The sequence below is a fragment of the Epinephelus moara genome, chromosome 15 (genome assembly GCF_006386435.1).
Source record: "Epinephelus moara isolate mb chromosome 15, YSFRI_EMoa_1.0, whole genome shotgun sequence".
Lineage (NCBI taxonomy): Eukaryota > Metazoa > Chordata > Actinopteri > Perciformes > Serranidae > Epinephelus > Epinephelus moara.
Genome location: NC_065520.1, coordinates 11,673,011 through 11,696,483, shown reverse-complemented (window position 1 = coordinate 11,696,483; position 23,473 = coordinate 11,673,011).

Genomic DNA, 23,473 nt, shown 5'->3' with positions numbered 1-23,473 from the left:
AACCTTTGCAATTTGTTTATCACTCCAGCTGGCACAATTCTTCTTCTAACAACAAAAAAATAATGTTTTCCATCTTATCTACCACTTGCAAAATATGTAAAACAGAACTGTTTGCATACTGGATTACTTTAAGGAACTTATCTGGTACGTGCAAACATGATGCAAAGGATCAGGACGCTGTTGCTTTGGCCATGAAAAGCACCACAAGCCAAGAATGATAAAGCCTAAGCTGCTGGGAGCCACCAGTGCCGGGTAGTTTTTAGCTGGTTGCTGGTGCCAGTGTGGGGACAGACTACAGGTGTGATGGAGCTTCCTCAAAGATGCACTGAGAGAAACTCTTTATGCAAGCTGAAAGAAGGGAACAGTAGGCAACAGTTATTGACTTTTCTCTGCAGAAATATTAAAAGAAGGCTGGCCTGCAGAGCTGGGACAAATTTGTAGAAAGAAACTGAGGTTGAGTCTTTTTATTGTTTGCTTTCTGGCTGTTTCACAGTATTAAAATCGGGAGAATGAAAAGGCACATATCACCGGACGCTGGTATTTTCGCTGTAAATGCTGTTGTGTCATCTTTTAATGGCTTTTTCCAAAGCAAAGTATTTCCATCTAACGCCTGAATATTCAGACTTCTATTAAAACTCAAAAACGTGCACGTATGATTCCTCAACCCCGAGTTGAAAGTGACACATCGGTTGCTGTTACTGACTCCATTTTTCAGATTTTCCTTGCCAAGAGGGCGACATGTCATGCTCCGTCCTGACTGACAACATGCAGGGAGATGAGCTGGAATAAATCAAACACGCACTTGCAGCCAGGGAGTCAAAAAGTGGCTCGCTTTCCCGCTGCCACGGTGCTATACGGTACGTTATCCCGCACCTGCTCTGACAAGCGGGGACAGAACGACCAGCAGCATGTCGAAAAGAGTCATATAAGGAGCACTGCTCCCCGGTGCTGAAACATAGCATACTGTCGTGTGTCACGCCACCATGGCAGACCCTTTTGCTCAGAGCGAGTGAAGACAAAACCACAGACGGGGCAACAGCCTGCAGACATAACACTTATGACAAGAAAAAAAGAATGCATAGAGAGTGCTGAGCCGCAGATCAGTCTCGCTCTTTCAAATGTTAACTGCCCTTAGCTGTGTCACCTACAGTATGTCACACTGAAGGGAGGAGAGAGTATGTTGGGGAGATGCGGGTGAGGTGAGGAGGGCTGCCTGAGGGCGTGAAAGAGGCATATACTGGAGTGACGTGATACACATGGATATATGTAGCCAGTGTTGCCTGGTCACTGTTTAAATGTGGGAGGACTCAATAGTGTTTTTATATTGTTTGGGGGAAACAAATGTGACAATGATGGATGGTTACGTTGAAACAGTGCTATCAGAGTTTCAGCCTTCAGCTTAAACAATCATTTATTCATGCTCTAGTATCTGGGCTAAATGATATTAAAAAAAAAAAAAAAGAAAGAGAGAGAGAGAATGTGATGATTAAGGCTGTGTTTGGATAGACAACAACACACAGCCCACTCATTCATTTCAATGAGGCCTCGTTAGCAGAGGATTGCTGCAAAGAACAGAGGTGTGGACTCGAGTCGCTTGACTTGGACTCCTGTCTGACATTACATTACATTTGGTAAAGAACATATTATGACTTGTTTGGGATTAGAAACTCAAAATTTAGGACTTGAAACTTGAGTGCAAAGACTTGAGACGTACTTGTGTTAGCTAATGCTAAGCTAACATTACGACTCCATCGTTAAAATGGCATTAAATTTGGTTAAGGTCACATCATGACTTGTTTGGGACTCAAAACTTAAAATGTAGGACTTGCTACTTCAGTGCAAAGACTTGAGATGTACTTGTGCTAGCTAATGCTTAGCTAACAGTATTACCCCATTGTTAAAATGGCATTTCACATGGTCAAGATCACATTATGACTTGTTTGGGACTAGAAACTCAAAATGTAGGACTCGGTACTTGACTCTAAAGACTTGAGACTTACTTGTGTTAGCTAATGCTAAGCTAACATTATTACTTCATTGTTAAAGTGGCATTACACTTGGTTAAGATCGCATTATGACTTGTTTGGGACTAGAAACTCAAAATTTAGAACTTGAGACTTGGGTGCAAAGACTCGAGACTTACTTGTGTTAGGTAATGCTTAGCTAACATTATTACCCCATTGTTAAAATTGCATTGCACATGGTCAAGATCACATTATGACTTGTTTGGGACTAGAAACTCAAAATGTAGGACTTGAGATTTGAGTCTAAAGACTTGAGACTTTCTTGTGCGAGCTAATGCTAAGCTAACAGTATTACTCCATTGTTAAAATGGCATCACATTTGGTGAAGAACACATTATGTCTTGTGTGGGACTCGAATCTCAAACTGTAGGACTTAGGACTTGAATACAAGGACTTGATACTTACTTGTGTTCGCTAATGCTTAGCTAACATTATTACATTATGGTTTAAATGGCATTACATTTGGTGAATAGCACAAAATGACTTGTTTGGGACTCAAAACTCAAAATCTCGGACTTAGGACTTGAATGCAAAGACTTGAGACTTACTTGTGTTAGCTAATGCTTAGCTAACATTATTACTTCATTGTTAAAATGGCATTAAAGTTGGTGAAGGGCACATTATGACTTGTTTGGGACTAGAAACTCAAAGTTTAGGACTTGGTACTTGAGTCTAAAGACTCGAGACTTTCTTGTGTTAGCCAATGCTTAGCTAACATTATTACTTCATTGTTAAAATGGCATTAAAGTTGGTGAAGGGCACATTATGACTTGTTTGGGACTCGAAACTCAAAATGTAGGACTTAGCACTTGAGTGCAAAGACTTGAGACTTACTTGTGTTCGCTAATGCTTAGCTAACATTATGACTCCATTGTTAAAATTGCATTGCATTTGGTGAAGGGCACATTATGACTTCTTTGGGACTGGAAACTCAAAGTTTAGGACTTAGAACATGACTTGGGACTTGAGTGTAAAGACTTGAGACGTATTTGTGACTCTGTCCCGCCTATGGCAAAAAAATAAATACAATGAGACACAAAATGCTGTTGATAAGCATGCATTAGTGGATCATTTTGCAACATGTGCTGTATTTTGACACCACCCAGCAATCCTTTGCAGGCAGGATAAAGTGACTTCCACTGTTTAATGGAAAACTGCTTAAAAAACATTACGACTCAACTGTTTCAGCCTCTTATAGCCAGGCTTTGCGTACTGTACGGCAAGGAAGAACATTCACTGCTCCACAGCTGCCATAACTATTCAGAGAGAAGTTTAAAACATGTGACAGTGAATTGATGTTTGTGGAGGTTTGCCTGGGGAGAAACATAAAAGAAACGGATCATACACGGTCAAAGGCGGATGCTGCATATCTCCTGGCAATGCACCAAACATGGGAGAACCGTATTCGTGTGCATGTACAGTAAACACTCTGGAAATAGTGTCAGTAGTAGAAGTATGCATAAATAGGCTGCAAGATTTGCGGCCCTTGCATCCGTTGCGTGTGTAGCCATTCATGTTCACCAGCGTCAGTGGACACACGTTATGTTGTTTACAGAGGAGTAAACTGCTCATTTGCACGTGCACATGCAGAAAAGAACATTGTAGAACAAACGTAGGACTGACTAGAGCAGTGGGTGTTAGCGTGACGAACAACATGACAGGGACAGGGGTGGATACAAATGGTCACATACGTAGTCCGAAAAAGACATGCACACGCGGCACACGTCTCTTGGCAGAAGATCAAACGTGGGAGGACTGTAATCCCGCGCCGAGTCACAGAGAGGAGAAAGCAGTGGAATCTCTTGACAGCAGAGGAAAGGCAGAAAACAAAGAGAGGGATGGAGCAGTGGCGCGAAACAAGCGCTGCCAGGAACTAGCGCTTCTGGGCTCGTGCCTTCAGATGGGGGGGAAGAAAACATTGAAATCTGACTCAATACAGAGGGAATTATTTAAAGGATAATACAGATGGAGAGGGAGAAAGGAAGCTGAGAGGGGCAAGGGATAGCGGGGGAGAGGAGGACGGAAAGGCAGAAAGGGAGGGAGCAGTAGGAGTTGTTGGTAAGGAGTGGCAGAAGAAAATAGAGATAACAGGACGGAGTGCATGGGGAACAGCATGAAGCCCTGACACAGAAGATGCTAACACCGCCCCAAGAAAATTAGCATGGTAATGCCCTTAAGCAAGGCATTGAAGCACCGCTTGCATCTCTGGAGCTGCTCGCTGTCCAGCAGCTCAAGGCTGTGGTTGCGCTGGGCAGCTCCCAGGTGAGCAGGCTACTTCTTCCCTCTCCCCCTGCAGCAGCTTCTCCCCCAGGCTACGGCTGTAAATAACAATATACTCTCACAGCTGCGGTATGCATCTCCAGTCACGATGGTGCTTTATCAATGTGTGTGTTTCTTGGACTTGGCCTTGGACGAGGTTTTCAAAGAAAGTTGGTGCAGGAGTGCTGCAGCAAAACAACAGTGAAGCTACAATAGGATTCAGCACAAAAAACGGGTGGTATCTGCGCTCGTCCTTGAACCTCAATAACAGATGTTGGTTTTTAATTACAGCTTTACTCAAATCCATCAATTTGGACAACATGAATCTGCAGACAATGATAAGATTGTATCACCTCTCAAATTTGATAAATGATGATACCGAATTATCTTCCGTTCTCAAGGGCAGCACACACCATCAAAACAGCTTTATTTTTAATTAGTATGAAGGCCCACACCAGCCACTTCTCTGTGATATAGATGCACAAGTCCCACCTGTTGTGTCACCAAGTCATTTGGGACTCATATTCTTCAGGGACCATATTGTATCTGACATGAATACATTATGTGGGCGGAATAAGATATCAGTCTTCAACCCAGTGTTGGAACTGTACATTTCTGCAAACCATGGATATGTAACATTGTGAATTTCATATGTGGAGGATTTGTTGTGAGAACGACTTTTTTGGTGAGGGTTAGAAAAAGATCACGTTGGTTGGTGGCTACACACATTTCTGGACATTTCCTGGACCGATGATAAAAAACACTAATCCGAAATCCGTTTGACATGTTCCAAATTCTCAAAGCTTTTGGCACTTGAAGAGTGGTCGGCTTCCAACATGATCGCCAGGAAAAATGTTGGCATTGTACGTTTCTGCAAATCATGACTACGTGACATTTGGACATTGGAGCTCAACCCGGTCTTACTCTGAATTCGTCAAAAACCTATGCTTGGCCAGTGAATTCCAGCATCAGACACTGACGAAAAAAGCCGTCCTTTCACATCAGCATGACATGCGGCTGGTCGCTTTTATTGTTCAACAGCGCCAAGAGGCATCAGGGGAAGCATGGCGGGACAACAATGAAAGTTAAGGCAGCAGAAGTTCAAGTAGGGCTGGTGGATGTGTCCAAACACCACTGACTTTCACCTGCTTCCTCTAAGATTCTAAAGCCAAACCCTGTTAATTTTTCCTAAACCCAATCATGTGCCTTTGTTGACTGTACGCAAATTGTACATTAGACAATGCATGTAACAGACAGAACTTGACACAGCATCCCAGAACTTCAACAACGAACGCACTTAGGGTACCTTGCATGCCATACCCTCAGATGGAAAGTCCATGACCAAATGCCGATATGTGACAAAGTCGGAGCTTTACATTTCAACCACGCTTTGCTTAATGTGTGGTTATATTTAAGCACAAAAAACACCCAGTTATGGTTCAGATCATGATTTGGCCTAAAAATATCCAGTACCCAGGCACAATCCCAGTCTGTTCTTATTCCCAACTTGTCACATACTGCTGCTTTGTCAGTGATTTTGCCGTTGGATACCAACGCACAAAGGCACGTTTCATGGAAATTTGCTGCAGTGTCAGTTTGTAATGCCACCAGCAACAAGCTTATATAAAGAGCTGGATCCAATGAACCCCTGAAGCTCACCTGAAGGCCCACTGTAAGTTTTAAGTCAAACAATGACGTATTTTTCTAACCTAACCCCGCGCTTTTGTTGCGCGAGGAATTAAGTAGAAAAATAGGGTGTTTTACCAACATTGTAAGTACGGAATATCTTGATAAAAGACTGCATGCATTGAACAAGCAGAAATTGTAAATTTCCTGTGACATTGGAAGCGTATTTTTAAAAGACACAATAATATAGGGACCGGGGAACATAGGACCCTTTTTCAGAAAAAGGGTCCTCTGTTCCCCTGGTCCGATGTTCCCCCGAAACACGAAAGAAAAACGCACTTACCTCATGTGATCGCATGATTCAATGCCCAAAGGCACAGACAACGCTCCCCAAGAGTCACATATATTTAGAAAGGGCTCATTTTCTCCACTATAATTGCCGAATTCCGTGACAAATAGCCTATGCGGGGCTTCCCTGATTTAATTCAGCATTTTCCCGCATAGTTTAATGTTGCATATAAGATATAGCCCATGTGACGCGCATATCCAAATATTATAATGTAGGTTATTCTAGGTTGTAATTGGCTATCGGTTTTATGTGAATGAATGGAGAAGCTTGATGCCTGCGTAATGTTGACAGTGTCTGTCCCATTCATGCATAGCCTATTTGTAGCGGAATTCGACAATTATAGTGGAGAAAATGAGCCCTTTCTAAATAAATGTGACTCTTGGGGAGCGTTGTCTGCGCCTTTGGGCATTGAATCATGCAATCACATGAGGTAAATGTATTTTTCTTTCGCGTTTCGGGGGGAACATAGGACCCTTTTTCGGAAAGAGGGTCCTATGTCCCCGATTGCAGAACATAGGGGGGAACATAGGACCTGGGGAATATTGGACCCAGGGAACATAGGACCCGAGGAACATAGGGATGACCCCAATGTGGACAGTCCCCACTGGAAACACAACAGTGTCTCTATATACATCAACTGCTTTTCCTTTCACTATCACAGCAGGAAATGCAGGGATTAACCTTGGGCACAAAGGGCACTAACCTTGCTGGAAAAACAGTGATGGATTGCTGAAAAACAGACAGTAACAGGTCCTTGGAAAACACATTGTCAACACATTGTTTAGTCATTGGATGCCTAAAAAGCAGCTGGAAACACAGCAACAACTCACTGTATTGCAACCTGTTTTGTTGTTTGTTGGTTTTAAGCAGTGGTCTGCACCTTGGCAGGCAGCTCGCCTAGGTCTCACCCCATTCACCACCCCCTTCACCTTTTGATGGCAAAGTCAGAGGGCGATAAGACATCCCTTTAGAAATGTTATTATACATATAAAATGTACATATGTAGCATAACTTGGGTTTGCAGAAACACAACAATGCCAGCGTTTTACTCTGGCGACTGGGCCGTTAGTCTTGGAAAGACAGAATTTCCTCTTTGCTTTTATCCCAATCTCTGATTTTGCCCAATAACTTGGGTTTATTTTCAAACGTCTTTGCAACTCCGTTCCTAGTAGAAGAAGAGTTAAAAGTGTGTTTGTGTGTGAGTGGGTGGGGAGGGGATAAAGGCAAAAGATAATGGCACTGCAAGGTTGTGTAGGCGTAACATGTGCTCGGCTGTGTGTGGGTAAGGTGTTCTAAGGACAAGGATGATGGTTTTCTGTGTGTGATTATGTTGGTCTTAGTTATGATTGTGGAAATGACACCGAGGATTTTAAGGAGACCTAAGACAGACAAAAATAATCCTCTTGTCCTTGTCTTTGGAGTAAACAGGACTTTAAAAGTCCCAAATCCCTGCAGGTGTATGTGTTTGAGAAAATGACAAGAAAAACTCAATCGACCATACTGTTTGTCAAGAGACACATCTTCCTGACAAATCTAAATGCCAAGGATGTACATGTGTGTAAGTTATTTCACTTGGACCAGATAGATGTGTTTAAATGATATATGTGACATTTCCCCAAGGAGACCCATTTTAAAAGAGCAATCCTTTTTTTTTTTCTTTCTTTTTTTTTGTCACAAACCACTGAGACCAAACACAATGAAAAGCACTCAATCATTGTCTTTCACCTTAATTAAGCCATCCATCACTGGCTGTCTGATGCAAGGGAATAGTCCGGGGCAGAGGCACGAGGAGACAGTGGGAGTAAACTCCCACCAAGCGCTCTAATATGGGCATCATTAAAAGTAAAACAACCCCTTCGGAGACGCTGTTTTTCGCTGAAATTCCTTGGGAGTATTTGTTGTCCTGCGCACTTGGAGGTGCGTATGTGACTGACAAACAGCCCGACGGGGATCTCAACCAACAAGCAGACACTCAGATGGAAAGGAAGTTGGATGTGGCTGCCACGGTGGAGGACTGTGGCATCACCAACCTGTTTCTTCACTGTCAATCCAACGGAAGTCTGCGGTAGAGGCTGCTTGTGTATGTGTTACGCCTCCGATGGCATGCCGAGACATGCATTTGTGGACACGAATGTCAAACAAACATGGACAGACATTTGTAAAAGGGGCATGCACACACACAAACACACACCGCGCACACACAGTGTTTTGGCTTTGTAGCAGAACCGCCCCCCCCCCACAGATTTTATCCTGTTTTCCCAGGAGAGACGGTCCTCTCTGTCTGACTGTCACTGATCTGATCAAAGCAAACCAGAATAGATTTTGCTGAATTTAGGTCTCAAATTTGTCAAATCACTGTTTCCAAATGCTGCTCGCATCTCTCTCACCCGGTTGAAACTTGTCACTTACTATTACTGAGCAGTGAGCCCAGACTAAACACAGCAGGTGTTGGCAGTAAAGGTTAATGTATGTGCAGGCGTATGTGTGTTGGAGTTGCCGGAGCTTTATTTTAAAACTTATTTGGTCTGAGCGTCATACCCAGCTATCCATCTTCTCACCTAACATGTGTCACCTGTCAGAATTCATCATTGTTGCATCCATTGAAGATCACTGGTGACTTGAGACAACATACATATTGAAGACAGACTGTGTGCGGAGATCACAGGAAGCTTTGTGATGATGAGTTGTCGCAGTCTGTCTGCAGTTTTTCGCTGTCACTTTCAATATTATTGCCCTGACACAGTCAGATGACTCAAAAAAAAAGTTATGTAAAATATATTGGCAGAACACACGGGTAACATCTGAAACAGAACGAAACAGAACTAGAGTCTGCAGCCATGCTAGCTGCTCTCTGAGGCTGTATTTGAAGGCACGGCAGGGCTTTGAGCTAAATGCTAACATGCTCACAATGGCAAAATGATGGAGTTTTTCTACTACCTACTATGCAATAGTTGTTGGGATGTTTCTGAACCAAAGTGATGGACTGCCCGACCAACACTGCCATCCTAAGAGCCAATAATTTATGCTTTCAATGTTTGAATCAGTACAATGCAATTTCTATAATGTATAATATGGCTTTAAATAAATAACAGTTAATAATTGATATAGAAATGCCTAATAGATCAACGGTAAGCCATTAATGGAGATTTGCAGGGATAATGGGAAGAAAACAAGCTTTTGTTGCTACAAACATGGCTGGAAATGTCCTGAACTCTTGTCAAAATATACCTGGTTTTGTTGCATCAAAACAGCTGGAAATGTCCTGAATTCTTGTTAAAATATACCTGCTTTTGTTGCTACAAGCATGGCTGGAAATGTCCTGAATTCTTGTTTAAAATATACCTGCTTTTGTTGCTACAAACATGGCTGGAAATGTCCTGAATTCTTGTTAAAAAAAATACCTGTTTTTGTCGCTTAAAACATGACTGGAAATGTCCTGATCTCTTGTCAAAATATACCTGGTTTTGTTGCATCAAAACAGCTGGAAATGTCCTGAACTCTTCTTAAATTATACCTGTTTTTGTTGCTACAAACATGGCTGGAAATGTCCTGAACTCTTGTTAAGAAATATCAGTTGTTGTCACTACAAACATGTCGAGAAATACCCCAAACTCTTGTTTAAAATATACCTGGTTTTGTTGCTACAAACATGGCTGGAAATGTCCTGAATTCTTGTTAAAAAAAAATACCTGTTTTTGTCGCTTAAAACATGGCTGGAAATGTCCTGATCTCTTGTCAAAATATACCTGGTTTTGTTGCATCAAAAAAGCTGGAAATGTCCTGAACTCTTCTTAAATTATACTTGCTTTTGTTGCTACAAACATGGCTGGAAATGTCCTGAACTCTCGTTTAAAAATACCTGTTTTTGTCGCTACAAACATGGCTGGAAATGTCCTGATCTCTTGTCAAAATATACCTGCTTTTGTTGCATCAAAACAGCTGGAAATGTCCTGAACTCTTCTTAAATTATACCTGCTTTTGTTGCTACAAACATGGCTGGAAATGTCCTGAACTCTTGTTTAAAAATACCTGTTTTTGTTGCTAAAAACAGGGCTGGAAATGTCCCGATCTGTCCCGATATCAGTTGTTGTCACTACAAACATGTCGAGAAATACCCCAAACTCTTGTTAAAATATACCTGCTTTTGTTGCGACAAACATGGCTGGAAATGTCCTGAACTCTTGTTTAAAAATACTTGTTTTTGTCATTACAGACATAGCTGTAATGTAAAGATAGATTCGAGATAGCCTTTATTGTCATTGTACAGACACCTATACAACGAAATTGGGAGTGCCACAACTGAAGGTGCATTAGGAATAAATATAACAACAATAAAACAAGTGGAGACAACACAAGACAAACAAGACGGACGAGACAAGAGCATACAGGTCATGTCATAATAAACACAATAGGTAAAAAGTTTTTGTCGCTACGACCACAGCTGGAAATGTGCTTAATTCTTGTTAAACTAACCTGCTTTTGTTGTTACAAACGTGGCTGGAAATAACCTGACCTGTTGTTAATAAATACCAGGTTTTGTTGCGACAAACATGGCATGAAATGTCCTGAATTCTTGTTTAAAAAAAATATTTTTATCGCTAAAAACAGGGCTGGAAATGTCCTGAACCCCTGTTAAAAAATATGCTTTTTTGTCATGACAAACACGGCTGGAAATGTCCCGAACTGTTATTAAGAAATATCTGCTCAAGTCACTAAAGACATAGCTGCAAAGTTCGCACCTTTCACTGGTTTCAAACAGTGGTGTGCTTCTTGGCAGCCGTCTCACCAAAGTCTCATGCCATACACCGTCCTCTCTTCCTCGCGTAAAGAAACTCATTGTGTAATCTAAACCATGTCATATGTATGAAACATACAAATGACCTATGAAATGTACAAAAGCAATGTATATGTGGTTTGCAATGCCTACATTTTATTCTGGCAACTGGGCTGGAAAATAAAAATGGATTATTACAGGGTAGTCTAAGCGAATTGACTCATGCTGGTACTTAATTAAAAACTTACTCACCCCCCTATATGACATTAAACCTGCAACTATAAATGTTAGTAAGCCTTAAAGGTCATGGAGTTTTCACTTTCTAATACCATTAAGTCTGCAGTTAAATGACTTAATAAAGGGTCTTGAGTTTCGTACACTCTGATAACCCATCAGGTCTGCAGTTATTAAAGTTTGTAAATAACTAATATGTTAATTAATTTAAATGTCTAATAAGCATTGATGAATGATTTACTGACCATTTAAAGGATCCTGAGTTGCTACCTTGCAGAAACTATAATCTAACAGACAGTAGTGGTGTTTATTGTTCATTTGTTTCTCTCATCCTGAGAGACCCAAAACTCCATTAAAAATAACAACAAGGCTGTTTTGCTGTCATGCTAAATGTTCTATACTACCTTGACTTCTTGATTTCCCTGCAGAGTTGTGCTTCATTGGTGTGCGCCGCAAAATGGGCGTCGAGCCATATGCACACCTATGACCGTATTAACCTAGCCGAATGTTCACTAGCCACCAGAGTGAGATTATACCATCCAGCCCTCTCACTTTTTAAAGCTCAGCACTTATGGGATGATGTGGAACTGCAAACCTGTGTGCGCACTGATCCGCGGATAATATGGGAGGGAGAGAGGAGGTAGATGTAAGGGGTAAAGGTCACTCGTTATCAATTTGTTATCCTGTAAGTAACGCCGCCGGAGTGTGTTCATGCACATAGCAGCGGGCCTTTCTCTGTCTTCCTGCCCGTCTCTCCTCTGTATACTCTCTCACACATAGCCTACACAACATAAGAGGGGAAATGCACACTTAATCAAAATCACTGGGGATTTAAGGGGTTTTCAGCTCTGAATTACTTAAATTGCACAAATTGTGAGGGGAGATTTGTGTCTTTGCACAAGGTTCTGAGAGGGATTCAGCCAACAGCTATACTTCCGTTCATGAGAAAACACGACGTCATATTCCTATTCCATCTCATACTGGCATACATAACCCTTGTTTTAGTTTATACAGTCTGTTCTGTGCACACTCATTGTCGATGTATCTACTTCTGCTGGCTAATCACTACCATTATGCCACAAAAAAAAGGAGAAATTTAAAGCAATCAGTGCAAACACTATCCTCCCTGCCCCTTGAGGGACTTTAAAATTCAACAGATTGGAGTAAAGCAACAGAGCGCTGGTAATCCAACACACTTCAATGGAGAAATGACCAACGTGGAGCTGAGTGGACAACTTATTTTTTGGCATAAAGCACTTTTCAACAGCAAACCACTTCAGGGATTGAAGTCATGATCTTGCAGTTTTTAGATGTTCTAACCGTAAGCCTACAGTGCAGCTATAACACTGTGGGAGTGAGACTTTAAGAACAAGCAATGGGCATAAAAGGCCTCCCAAAGTAAGACTTCCGATTTATTCCAAAGGCCAACAGGGCTGCTTGCGATTTGCCTCAGAGGTTTCAAAAACGAGTCAGTACGACTGTACAGCCAAAAGATTATTCTCAAAGAACATAGCACTGTTTATTAGGAGATGATCCATTTGCTGTTTGTGAATATAGTTTCCTCTTGCTTACTATCATACCTTAATATTTAGCATGAATACTCCAAGCAGGGTCAAGGTTTTCTTCGATTTTCCTGGAGCATATCCATCAAGATGCATTTACCACTTCACTGGCTCAGCACTCTGAAGCTACCACATGTTTTGATCAGTATTCAGTTTGTTAGTAGGTGTGAATATGAGGCCATTGTCGAGTGTTGCCCAGTAAATTACCTCAATGCCACCAATTCCGACGTCCTGAACTCAAAGGATTTGCATGAAATTACTCGACCGGCGGATATGGGATTGTCTCTGACAATAGAGGCCATTCAACCAATGCTTCTAAGAAGATATTTGATAATCTGGCACCGGTTATCTTTGCTGGATACATCACCAAGGAAATATAAGATTGAGTGAGAATGAGTGAACCCGTCCATTGTCTCCCACTGAGCCGGGGCCAAGGCTTTACTGGAAGCTATATTCAGAGATGGAGTGTAAGGAGATGATGAATTTCTCAAAACACGTGTAGGGATAGTTAACCCTTACACAGCACGGTCATAACAGTGACCGCATCGGAATAGAGGGCCTAACACTTGGATTTAGACTAATTTCTGAACGAGAAATGTGACTGTGATAATTCTTTTTTCTTTTTTCATTCGTTCTTACCAAAAAAAGGAAGTCTGTTCTGTAGACTTTACAATCCTGGTTCAGTAGTGAAAGTCTACAACTTCAAGTCCAAATCACAGCATTTTCTGGTGAGTTGCCATGCCATTTCAATGATCACGCTCGACTAGGCGCAAATGGGGAAAGAGAGTCCGAATTGTCTTTATGTATTTTGCCTGAAGCCACATCCCCCAACAGGGAGTACAGAAGTAATGGCCTGTTACGTAAAAGAAGTGACTTGAGGTCTCTGAATATACCTGCAGAGGTAACGTTGGCAAGGGAACAAGGGGGCCGGTCTTGAGTCCTTTGACATTCCTGTCATCTCAAATGAAAATCTCTGTTGAATCACTTGGACTCTGGGATTCTGCTTGTGCAGTCTGAAGCCAAGCGGGCAGTGGATGCAATGAGTACGGAGTTGAGTGACACCTGGCGTGATTAAATGTGACTTAATCACATTTGCATATGTTAATGGAAGGTATGATAGACTTACAGTGCATTCTGCCAAACATTACTCTGTAGTGTCTTTATTTGAACAAAAAGAGAACACCAGTATGGAAGCCTGGAGGACATTTATTATTGCATAGTCACACATTGTACTTTTTGTCACTTTCTTTTTTAAATTTTTTTGTTATCATAGTTTATAAATCAAAAACAATTACAAGTTAATAAAGCAATGTATGCAACATCCAAAAAAATAAGGAATTAAGTGGGACTTGGCTGATATCACAACCAAAGTTTGTTTACAGGTCATGGAGAGGACTACTGCATTTCTTTTTTTTTAAAAACAAAAGTTGTATAAAGCCTTTGGTGGATCCAGAGGGAGCTGCATAAAGTTTGATAATTTATTGGTTGGAGCTGAACATGACAACTTTGAAAACAAAAAAATCTGGGGATATGGAGTCAGAAAAAAGTGAGCATACGAGATGAGAGAATGACAAAGCTGAGTGGCACTCAAATGCGCTTTTTTTGTCATTTCGAGCTACATAAATGATCTAGAAAGTCACGGACACCCAGAATCTGTTAAATATTTAAGAACAACTGTACAGGAATTCCCATATGTAAAGTTGTATTATTCTACTACAATATATATTCTCAGTTGCCAGTTTGATAGTTGCAACCAATAAATGTGGTAACTAATGTCACACAGTGTTGATCCCAGATACATGGGTATGGCACACTCTGATTTTATAAACTATAGGTCACCAACAAAAGACATTAGATGCTGTTTATACTGTTGCTGTAAAGAGTGGTGCAGGGATATGTCCTAAAACAAGGAAATAAGTTAGCATTTTAGCACTTCTGGTTCCCTCATCTTGTCAATGGGTTTTTAACATAACCTTAAGAGACTTTTACGTTTTGTTCGACAGCATAAAATTTACCAGTAAATTCCCAACTTGTACATTTGTGAAGCTTTAACCTCTCTAACTCCGCCAATCACACCTGATTTCAATAAGGTACAATGTTTGAAGCTGGCTGAGTGTTGTTTGATCACTGATGGTACTGTTTTGAAGCGGAGTGACCGACTTGTCATTTGGAGCTCCGCCTGGATCTTTTCTTGGAAAAACACTGTAGAATGGTCATACTCTGAGCAATCTTCTTCAAATTTGAAACAAATGTTCATCGATAGTGTGCCTACAGCCCCATAGTGTCATTTACCTGCTCAGATGAAGCCACAGACAGTTATTCATCCTGAAAAACATTTTACATTTTATTTTAGGCAAAATCTTCAATTTTTTACTGACTTCAGAGGCCCATTACTCTGTCTCTGTATCACCTAGAGTGTTTCTGACACTTTCACAAGAAGCTTCAGGGAGATTTCCTTCTAGCAAGATCTCATGCATGCATGTAGTCAGAGCGGTTCAGAAGCTACCGTCATTTTAATTTGGGTATGTTATTTTAGCCGTTTTCGCTACAAAATGGGGGTGTTGCTAACAAGTGGCTAAATGCTACAGAGGTTGTTGCCAGATGCTTGGTGGCATCCCCAGAAATTTTTGGCTAGATGGGGTGACTAATAATCTTGGAGAGGCCATAATTGAATTTCATTGCTATTGCAACATATAGTTACTTAAAAACTATGTCAATATGGAGACTAAAATAATAAAATAAAAAAAACAAAGACATACTGTTGAATTTGCTTTCTTCGTTTGGGTAATGGATGACAGTTTTCAGAATGACAAAAAACTTGAAGGGGTTAATACTTAAAGGTCATTATGCAGTGATTTCAGTGGTCTGGCCCACTTGAAATCAAATGAGCTGTATTTGGCCCCTTAACTCAAATTAATTTGACACCCCAATGTTAGGTTATTCAATGTTCTTCAAATAGGCCAGTTGTCTTTTTTCTTAAAGACAAATATACAGCTTTTATTGGAAGGACTACATCGATTCTAAGCTACAAAACACTTACTGGGAACGAGCCTTCTCAAGTTTAGGGTGTACATGTGCTTACCTACAGAACCCATCTTTGTTCACGTACCCTGAGGTGAGAGTTCAAGGGGGCCCTATTAAAACGTCCAAGCCAGCTTTTCCTTTGCCAAAATTTAGCCCAACTTTGGCGCATTATTAGCCCCTTTACCATCAAGCTATGCAGAAATGGTTGGTTCCAATGGATGCCTTAGGTTGTGTAGCAATTAGCCAATTTGATGGTGACATCAAATGACAAAAAACTCAGTGTCTGGACAATCCCTAATGCCAGCATCAATTTGACGTCCAATACTGACTTCAGATGACATTGATATTTTATTGGTTTTAAGTCGTGTTGTTCAGTAACCAAAATCAGACGTCTTCTGAACGTCTCATGTCAGCATCATCTTGACGTCTATAATACCTACATTTAGTCATAAGCTATGGAGAACCACACCCAATGTCTACAACACGTCATGCAATGTAAAATTCTAACGTTAAATTAAATGTCTGTCCAAGGTGAGAGTCCAATGACTTTCTGACGTCATATCTATGTCCAGTGCCAGCTCGGCGTAGTTTCACAAGGTACCACTACCTTTGCACGATCTTCTTAAATACAGCAATTGTATTTGAGGGCCATATTTTTGCAACCAAGCTTATTTTCTGCGATAATCCAAAAATTCAATGGAAAAGTCCCATTAGGCTTTTGTGAAGGTAAACCAGGGCAATGGAAACTTAAAGGTTGGCCCACAAAAAACATCATCCCTGCAGCACTCTATACAGGAAAGCTCTGTTTCTTGTGAACTACATTGACCATTCTCTCCTCTGTATATAAGAGAATGCCCAAGGACAATGCTATAAAACACTTCTGGTAAACAACAAAGGTACATCTAAGATCTTTGTATAGCAACGATTATAATCCCTATGAAGGTAGGATTAGTTTTAGCTAGGTGTTCCTAATATGTTGGCAATTGAGTATATTTTATCACAGTTAGAAATGATTTATCTGGATGTATAGACATAATACCTGCCACTGGCAAAATCCCATCAGATTCGCAACTGCAGTACTTTCGTCGGTTAAAATCAAAACAGTAATTATGCCAGCGTCTGCATCCCTCCCGTATCTATTTTCCCTCAGTCTCAAGAGATACAGCTCATCGTTCCCCCCAGAGGATTAAATCTATCTTCTATAGTCTCTCGAGTAGAAAAAGTAACAAAATAGGCAGAATCTCCTTTGAATGAAACTTCTAATCCGCCAATATAAGGGTGCGATTCGTTCTTCGGGCCGGCAGTTCAAGTAAATAAACCGCCTCAATAATTCAGGAAGTTCCACATAAAGAGGATGGAGTGTATATGATTTGGATCTTGCGCAACATGCTCTTAGGATGTGGCGGCAGCCATCTTAATGAGTTTGCAGCTTATCATCACTCACAAGAGAAAGCAAATCAATCACTTCCCTTGCATAGTGATGGCTGGGTGGGTGTGTGTGTGGGGGGAGACGGAGCAAAGAGAGCGAGACAGAGAGAAGTAGAGATGTGTGATGAGAGAAAGCTCGTCAGTCCGCAGGCGTTGTTTACCACAACAGCCCTCTGCCAAGGATTTTCCTAAAGGGACACTTGTTTTAATAAAAACGGGCCCCATATTAAATTCTAATCCATTAGCGTGGCTGGCGAGCTCTGGCTGATGCTTTATCAAAGCATTGGAATAGATGAATGTCCCTTCATTATCACGGCTGGACCGTTTCAATAAACAGGGTCCGGTCCCTTTCTCATGCCAGGGTTACGTTGGAATTCACAGCACACCTATTCTGCGAATAATGCAGCTGTTTGTTATGAAAGCCCCTGCCAATTTATTGCTAAAGAGGTTGTGTCAAGGACATTTTGACCATATGTGCCTTTATAGCTATGAGGTTATTTGACATCCTGAATCAATCATTTCTTTGTCTTGCCTCAATGACTGTTCTTTATTTTTAGCATGAGCATGATATAAATACATTTAAGGATTATGTGGAAGCTCACGTCATGATGAATGTGACAGCCACAGGCTCCCTTTTCATTAATTGCAGGTCAGAACCCCCATTTTGAGACACAGACTTGATAACTGCAGGCCTGGCTGCTCATTAGTCACCAGATTTGCCAGTTTGTATTTTCACTCTCCTTAGCATTATATTAAGTTATACAGCAGTGGCTGCAGTGCGGAAATGGCCAAAGTGCTTCCTCCTACCCCGCGGGCAGATGACCATCAGAAGTGTTTTTTTAAGAGTTCGCCCTCGGTGTGATGAGCAGGGATGAAGAGCAGGACATCGATAACAGGAACTGGCGGTGGAGTGGATAATTAGCCTTAAAAAGGAACAAAGGATCAATAACCCCCTTTGCCAAGAGTTTGTTCATGGGGAAAACAGGTTCGGGCTTCCAGTGTAGGACCATCAGCTTGTACGGGTGACTCTAGGACACCAGCGAGACTCATCTATCAGGTTGGACTCAGAGGCTGATAGAATGGATATACTGTAATGGAAGTTCAAGACTTTTTTTTCCTTTCATCCGAGGCCGCTGATCACAAGAAAATCCCGAAGAAAAGTTACTTTTGGAGTCTTGTAGCACAAATAAATCACAGATGGAGGGATGACCCACTTTTTATTTGGTACATTGATGAGCTGAAATGAGAAAAGGACACTATTTTGTCACATTTTCCCCTATTAAATCACAAAGATGAAAAATGTGAAGAGACGTTTTTGATTATTTATTGCCAACTTAGGAGTTTTTATTCTGGAAAGCATTTGTCAGGTATTTTTTGTATGTGATTGACACCATACCTGACATGATCTAAATTATCCTGACAAGGTAAATCCCTACCATCTGGTACTTGAGGCAGGTTAAAACAAATGCCATGAATGATTTAGACACACTCTTTCACCTGGGTCTGACTATTCTACCATGACTAACTTCCTCAAAGAATTAAAAAAATACAGGTGGAGTGGGTTGTTTAAAATGTTATCTGGCACTGATTGCTGATTACAATCTAATTTACTGTCACTAATTCATATCTGTGATCCTGTTACATGCATTATATATATATAAAAAATGTCTGTTGTTCAGGCGTCAATTTGAAGACCATTTGAAGAAGTGAAATGTGTGTTTTCCGTATTGAAAATTATGATAATTTAGTGTGCTAATTTGACTTATAAATAAAGAAAAAGTGCAGCTTACTGGGCGACACAACTAGATTTTTCATTGGCTACCATTTCTACATTTACTGTATGCTAGAATTATCAGTGTTATGAAATTCACAGAGCACATTCATGCTTCATCTAGCAGTTATTGGCATTCCACAGCTTTATAAATACAGCCTCTATTGAAATTCATTCCTCTCCACGCTATGTATTTTTTTTATTAATCATAGTGTCCATAATACATTTCATAAAAGATTTATCACCATTTTCTGCTCCATCATGTTCATAAATCTGTAAATCTGGTGGATCTTAACCCTTACTGTACACTCTTGCTACCTGAAACCATGTGGCATTCTCCGGCTTGTCCCCATAGAAAAAACGTTTTTACTTTCTAGCAGACCTTTTTTATAGTTTCCACCTAAAACCCAACATCCCCAGAACCATGTGTGAAACATTTGATCCAGAACCCCCTATAAAAGGTATTCTATCTTATCTAGATTTCTGTCCAGAACCTGTCCACCTTCTAAGGGTGCTTTAATATTCTAAGGGTGTCCTCTGGTACACCCCAAGGAGTTCTACTGGGAACCCTTTCATATACCACTAATCATGATTTTAATCTGGGGCTAAGGGAACAGCATCTAGTTGCCTTGGGTTCAAGATGCTCCCTAGGGCCTGGGCTGATGTGCTCCAGGTCAACCCACAACAATTATGGTTCACAATTATCTTTCCAGGGGCGGATATCTCGTGAAATTACTACTACAGCCTTAATAATTTCAGTGGCGCAGTGAATCTCTATTAGGTTGCACACTGACAGAGCGGACAGTATTTTTGCCCATTAACCAGATATAATGCCTGTTCAACACAGATACGAAATTAAATATTGTACAGCATGAAATGATTATAATATCAATCATGGAACAGCACAAGCGAAATTAAACATTTGAAGGGTATACCATTTGAGACATGGGTAAATATTGGAATGTTTGTTTTAACACCCATGCTCTCAACAATCCTTGACGAACTCTTTCTTCCAAATAAGGGTTTTTAATGGGACCCTTAGTCTTACGAAGAGCCCTTCAATAGCTCTTCCTACAAAAAGGGCTCTTTGGATGAAAAGCGTTCTTAATTGAACCCGTAGTTGTATCACAAACCCTTAAGGAACCCCTGTTTCTAAGAGTGTGCATTCATAGGTGTATATTTTAATGACAAAAACATTTCAGCATGTCATATTCCAAGTGTTTCTCAAAAAATCGTTTTTAATATCCTCTCATTACCTGACATGTTGGCTGAGTTTAGTAGCAAAGAAGCATTTTTCAGACCAATATTATGACTTATGGGAGAGTGTACAGTAGGTTTTAATGCATCTAAGGGTTAAGCAGCTGTAAGCCCTGGAAAGAATTCTGTAGTGGGATTCATGCAGTTTTGGAAGCCGTTCCGCCCCAGCTGGGGGAAAATTTGTACCATCATGGGGTAACCGTGAATGTTTGTCATTTTTAGCATGAAAATGGTCAAAAGTCGACATGCTCAAAGCATTGCACCAGCGTGAAATATCACCTACTGGTAGCTTCAGTAAAAGTACTGAAAGCATGTTTTAAAAATCCCCTTATTCAGTTCTAATGTGCTTTTTTGTTTTTATTGTGTTGTCGATCTTAGACAATATAGTTTCAAGACACATTTCTTTCAAAGCATTCGGGGCATGATCACAACAAGGGCAGAGGTATACCAAACAAGCTGGAGATCAGGAGGCATTTATGGATTCATCAGCTCGGGCATGACAATTCTTGGCAGTGGATGCAAACAACAACTGTTGTACCCTTGAGCAATGAGTTCCCAGTACTGACAGTATGGTTGCACTGGCAAAGTAAAAATGCAAAGCAGTTTTTTGCTCAGAAATCAAACATGTTTTCAGTGGAGAAATCTATGAAATAAAGGTTAAACAGTCCATTCCCAACAACTTCGATTTCTGTTTATGACAATAGCGCATAACCCTGAGTTCCCATCCAGACAGCCACCACTGGGAAAACTGGTGCAGAGGTCGTGAATAAAGATGAGTAAAGATGATCGGCTGCTTCAAAGACCGCAACCATGTCAGCGCCTCTTTTCACTTGTGGTCCTTCTTCTGTTATTTCTGATGAATCTCACCAACCAACTGTCCAGACAGAGTATCCCTTTTGTTGTTCCAAATGAAAAGGTTTTTTTCTCCTGGTGATACAGAGTGATGAGTTTCATTGATGAGCTGTGGCTTCAAAACAACTTCAAAGAAAATTTCATAATAATAAAAAAAAAAAAAAAGTGAGCAATGTTTTGAGACCTGAAATCAAAAGCCAGGTCAGCAAGATAACACTCCAGCTACTGTGCTTCTTGTGTTTGTAATAGCCTTCCTGGCTTTAATTATTACCACATAAGTAATCTCAGAGGCACAAATTGATTATTTGAATTTTTTACATTAAGTTGGAACCTACAGGGACCCCAATTTCCACCGCATTTGAATATTATCCAATTTTGAAATCACGTTTTCATTTTAAAGCTATTAACAGGTTTTCGGAAGCACACAAACGGATGTTTAAGGCACAGTAGTATGTAATTATCTTGAAATGAATTATTAATTCCATCACGCTATGACTGAATAAATGTAATCACTTTAGTGAAGCACTTCAACACTGGAGATTTTGTCATAGTGGCGTGGGGATGGTGCTGGCTGTTTGACATTTGTATTGTTCCGAAAAATTATATTCTTTTTTCTAATGGCTCTTGCTGCCAATGGGAACCACCAAGTAATTTGTTGTACTAAAAGGTGCCATATTGTGAGAAGTCACATTGCCATGTCTGTTCTAATATCACGCAGGTATAGGTGCTATATAAATACTGTGAAAGTATCGAATGCTCAATCTACGGAGACAGAAACTGTGTCTTAAAATGAGCTGTTGGGACTTCCGTGAAGTTGTGATGTCACAACTTTGCTATTTAGATCATTTCAAACTTGAAACAAAAACATCCTAAACTGGTCCTTTTTTTTTCTTGTTGCAGTCCTTGAATTCACTTAGGATAGTGAAGGCATGGCCTGCCCTACTCGCCCTCTGATTGGTTACTACTTGTTTCCTCTGTTGGTTGGATTGGTAAGGTTTAAGCGGTGTTCATAAGGTCGGAGGTTCTGAGGTCCTGACCATTAACTCGGGGTAAAAGTGCTTCGAACACGTGGTTGGAGCGGAATTTTTCACTCGGAACGTCGTGCAGAAGTGTAGCAACCTGAGGACCCCAAGTTGACGTGGCATGACGTTAGAGCAACGGCGGCCCCCTTCACTACCGGTGAGTCAAATAATTTTTCTTAGGTAAAGAAATGCATCTCAAAGACGTCTTTAAGCAAATTCTCCACTGCTTCATGCAATTTGAACATTTGAACTTGTATAATTATACGTAGAATTAGTAACATTGCCAACACCATACATTCACAAAACGTCTTTGACCTCTTCATTTAGCCGAAAAGGCTAACAACAAGCGAGAATCTTCTCGCGGGCATGCATGTTTGTTTACGTCCAAGGTCCGATGTGAGGCGATGAACGCATTTTTCCGGAAGTAGGGGCTTTTCACGTCAGGTCCTCGGAAACCTCCTAGCCCTCTGAACGCAGCTTAAGGTAAGGAGAGTGACATTGCTTCGGATTAGGGTAAGAATGTCAGGGTAAGCCAATCAGAGGCAGAGTAAAGCAGCCGCTGCACCTGCACACCCGGAAACACTGACCAGTCAGAGCTAACTGGGTGCTTAAAGAGACAGGCACTAAAACATAGTGTTTCAGACAGAGAGTGAAAACAGGTATATTCAGGCAGACAGTATGAGAATAATAAAGTGTTATTTGAATTTTAAAGCATGTTAACATGTTCTAGTAAAAACCCCAAATACAAATAATGAAGCTGAAAATTAGCATAATATGGGACCTTTAAAAATGGCACTTCAAAAATGTTTTTCTTCACTTTTTCCCAGTGTTTTTCTCAAGTATACTCTGACTGAAATATCACCCATGCTCCATATTAAATTGGATCCTTTACAGAGCACAAAGGTCATAGGCTGCAATCATCACATTAGAAACTGGCCATCTGTAAACTGGCCAATTGTGGAGCTATTAGCAGTTAACATTCAGTCAGCAGAAAGGAGCAGAGTAATTTGGGTTCACTTCAGTCGTGCACTCCATTTTGTTAAAAGTTGAAATGATCTCCGCGGCTTCTTGTCTTGCTAATTTATGCAATTAAACATAAACAGGAGGAAAACCTGTGGATATTGTCGCATCATGTGTGGACCTTATCTCTAGCTTAGCATCCATGCTACTTGTGCTGACAGAGTCAGATTCCCAGCCTTTAACATTTGCTTGCAGCAAAGGCAGCATAAAAATGAGAATGTCAGCCTCAAGAGCAAAAATGGACAGACCTTTTACTGCCGGCCAATTAAAT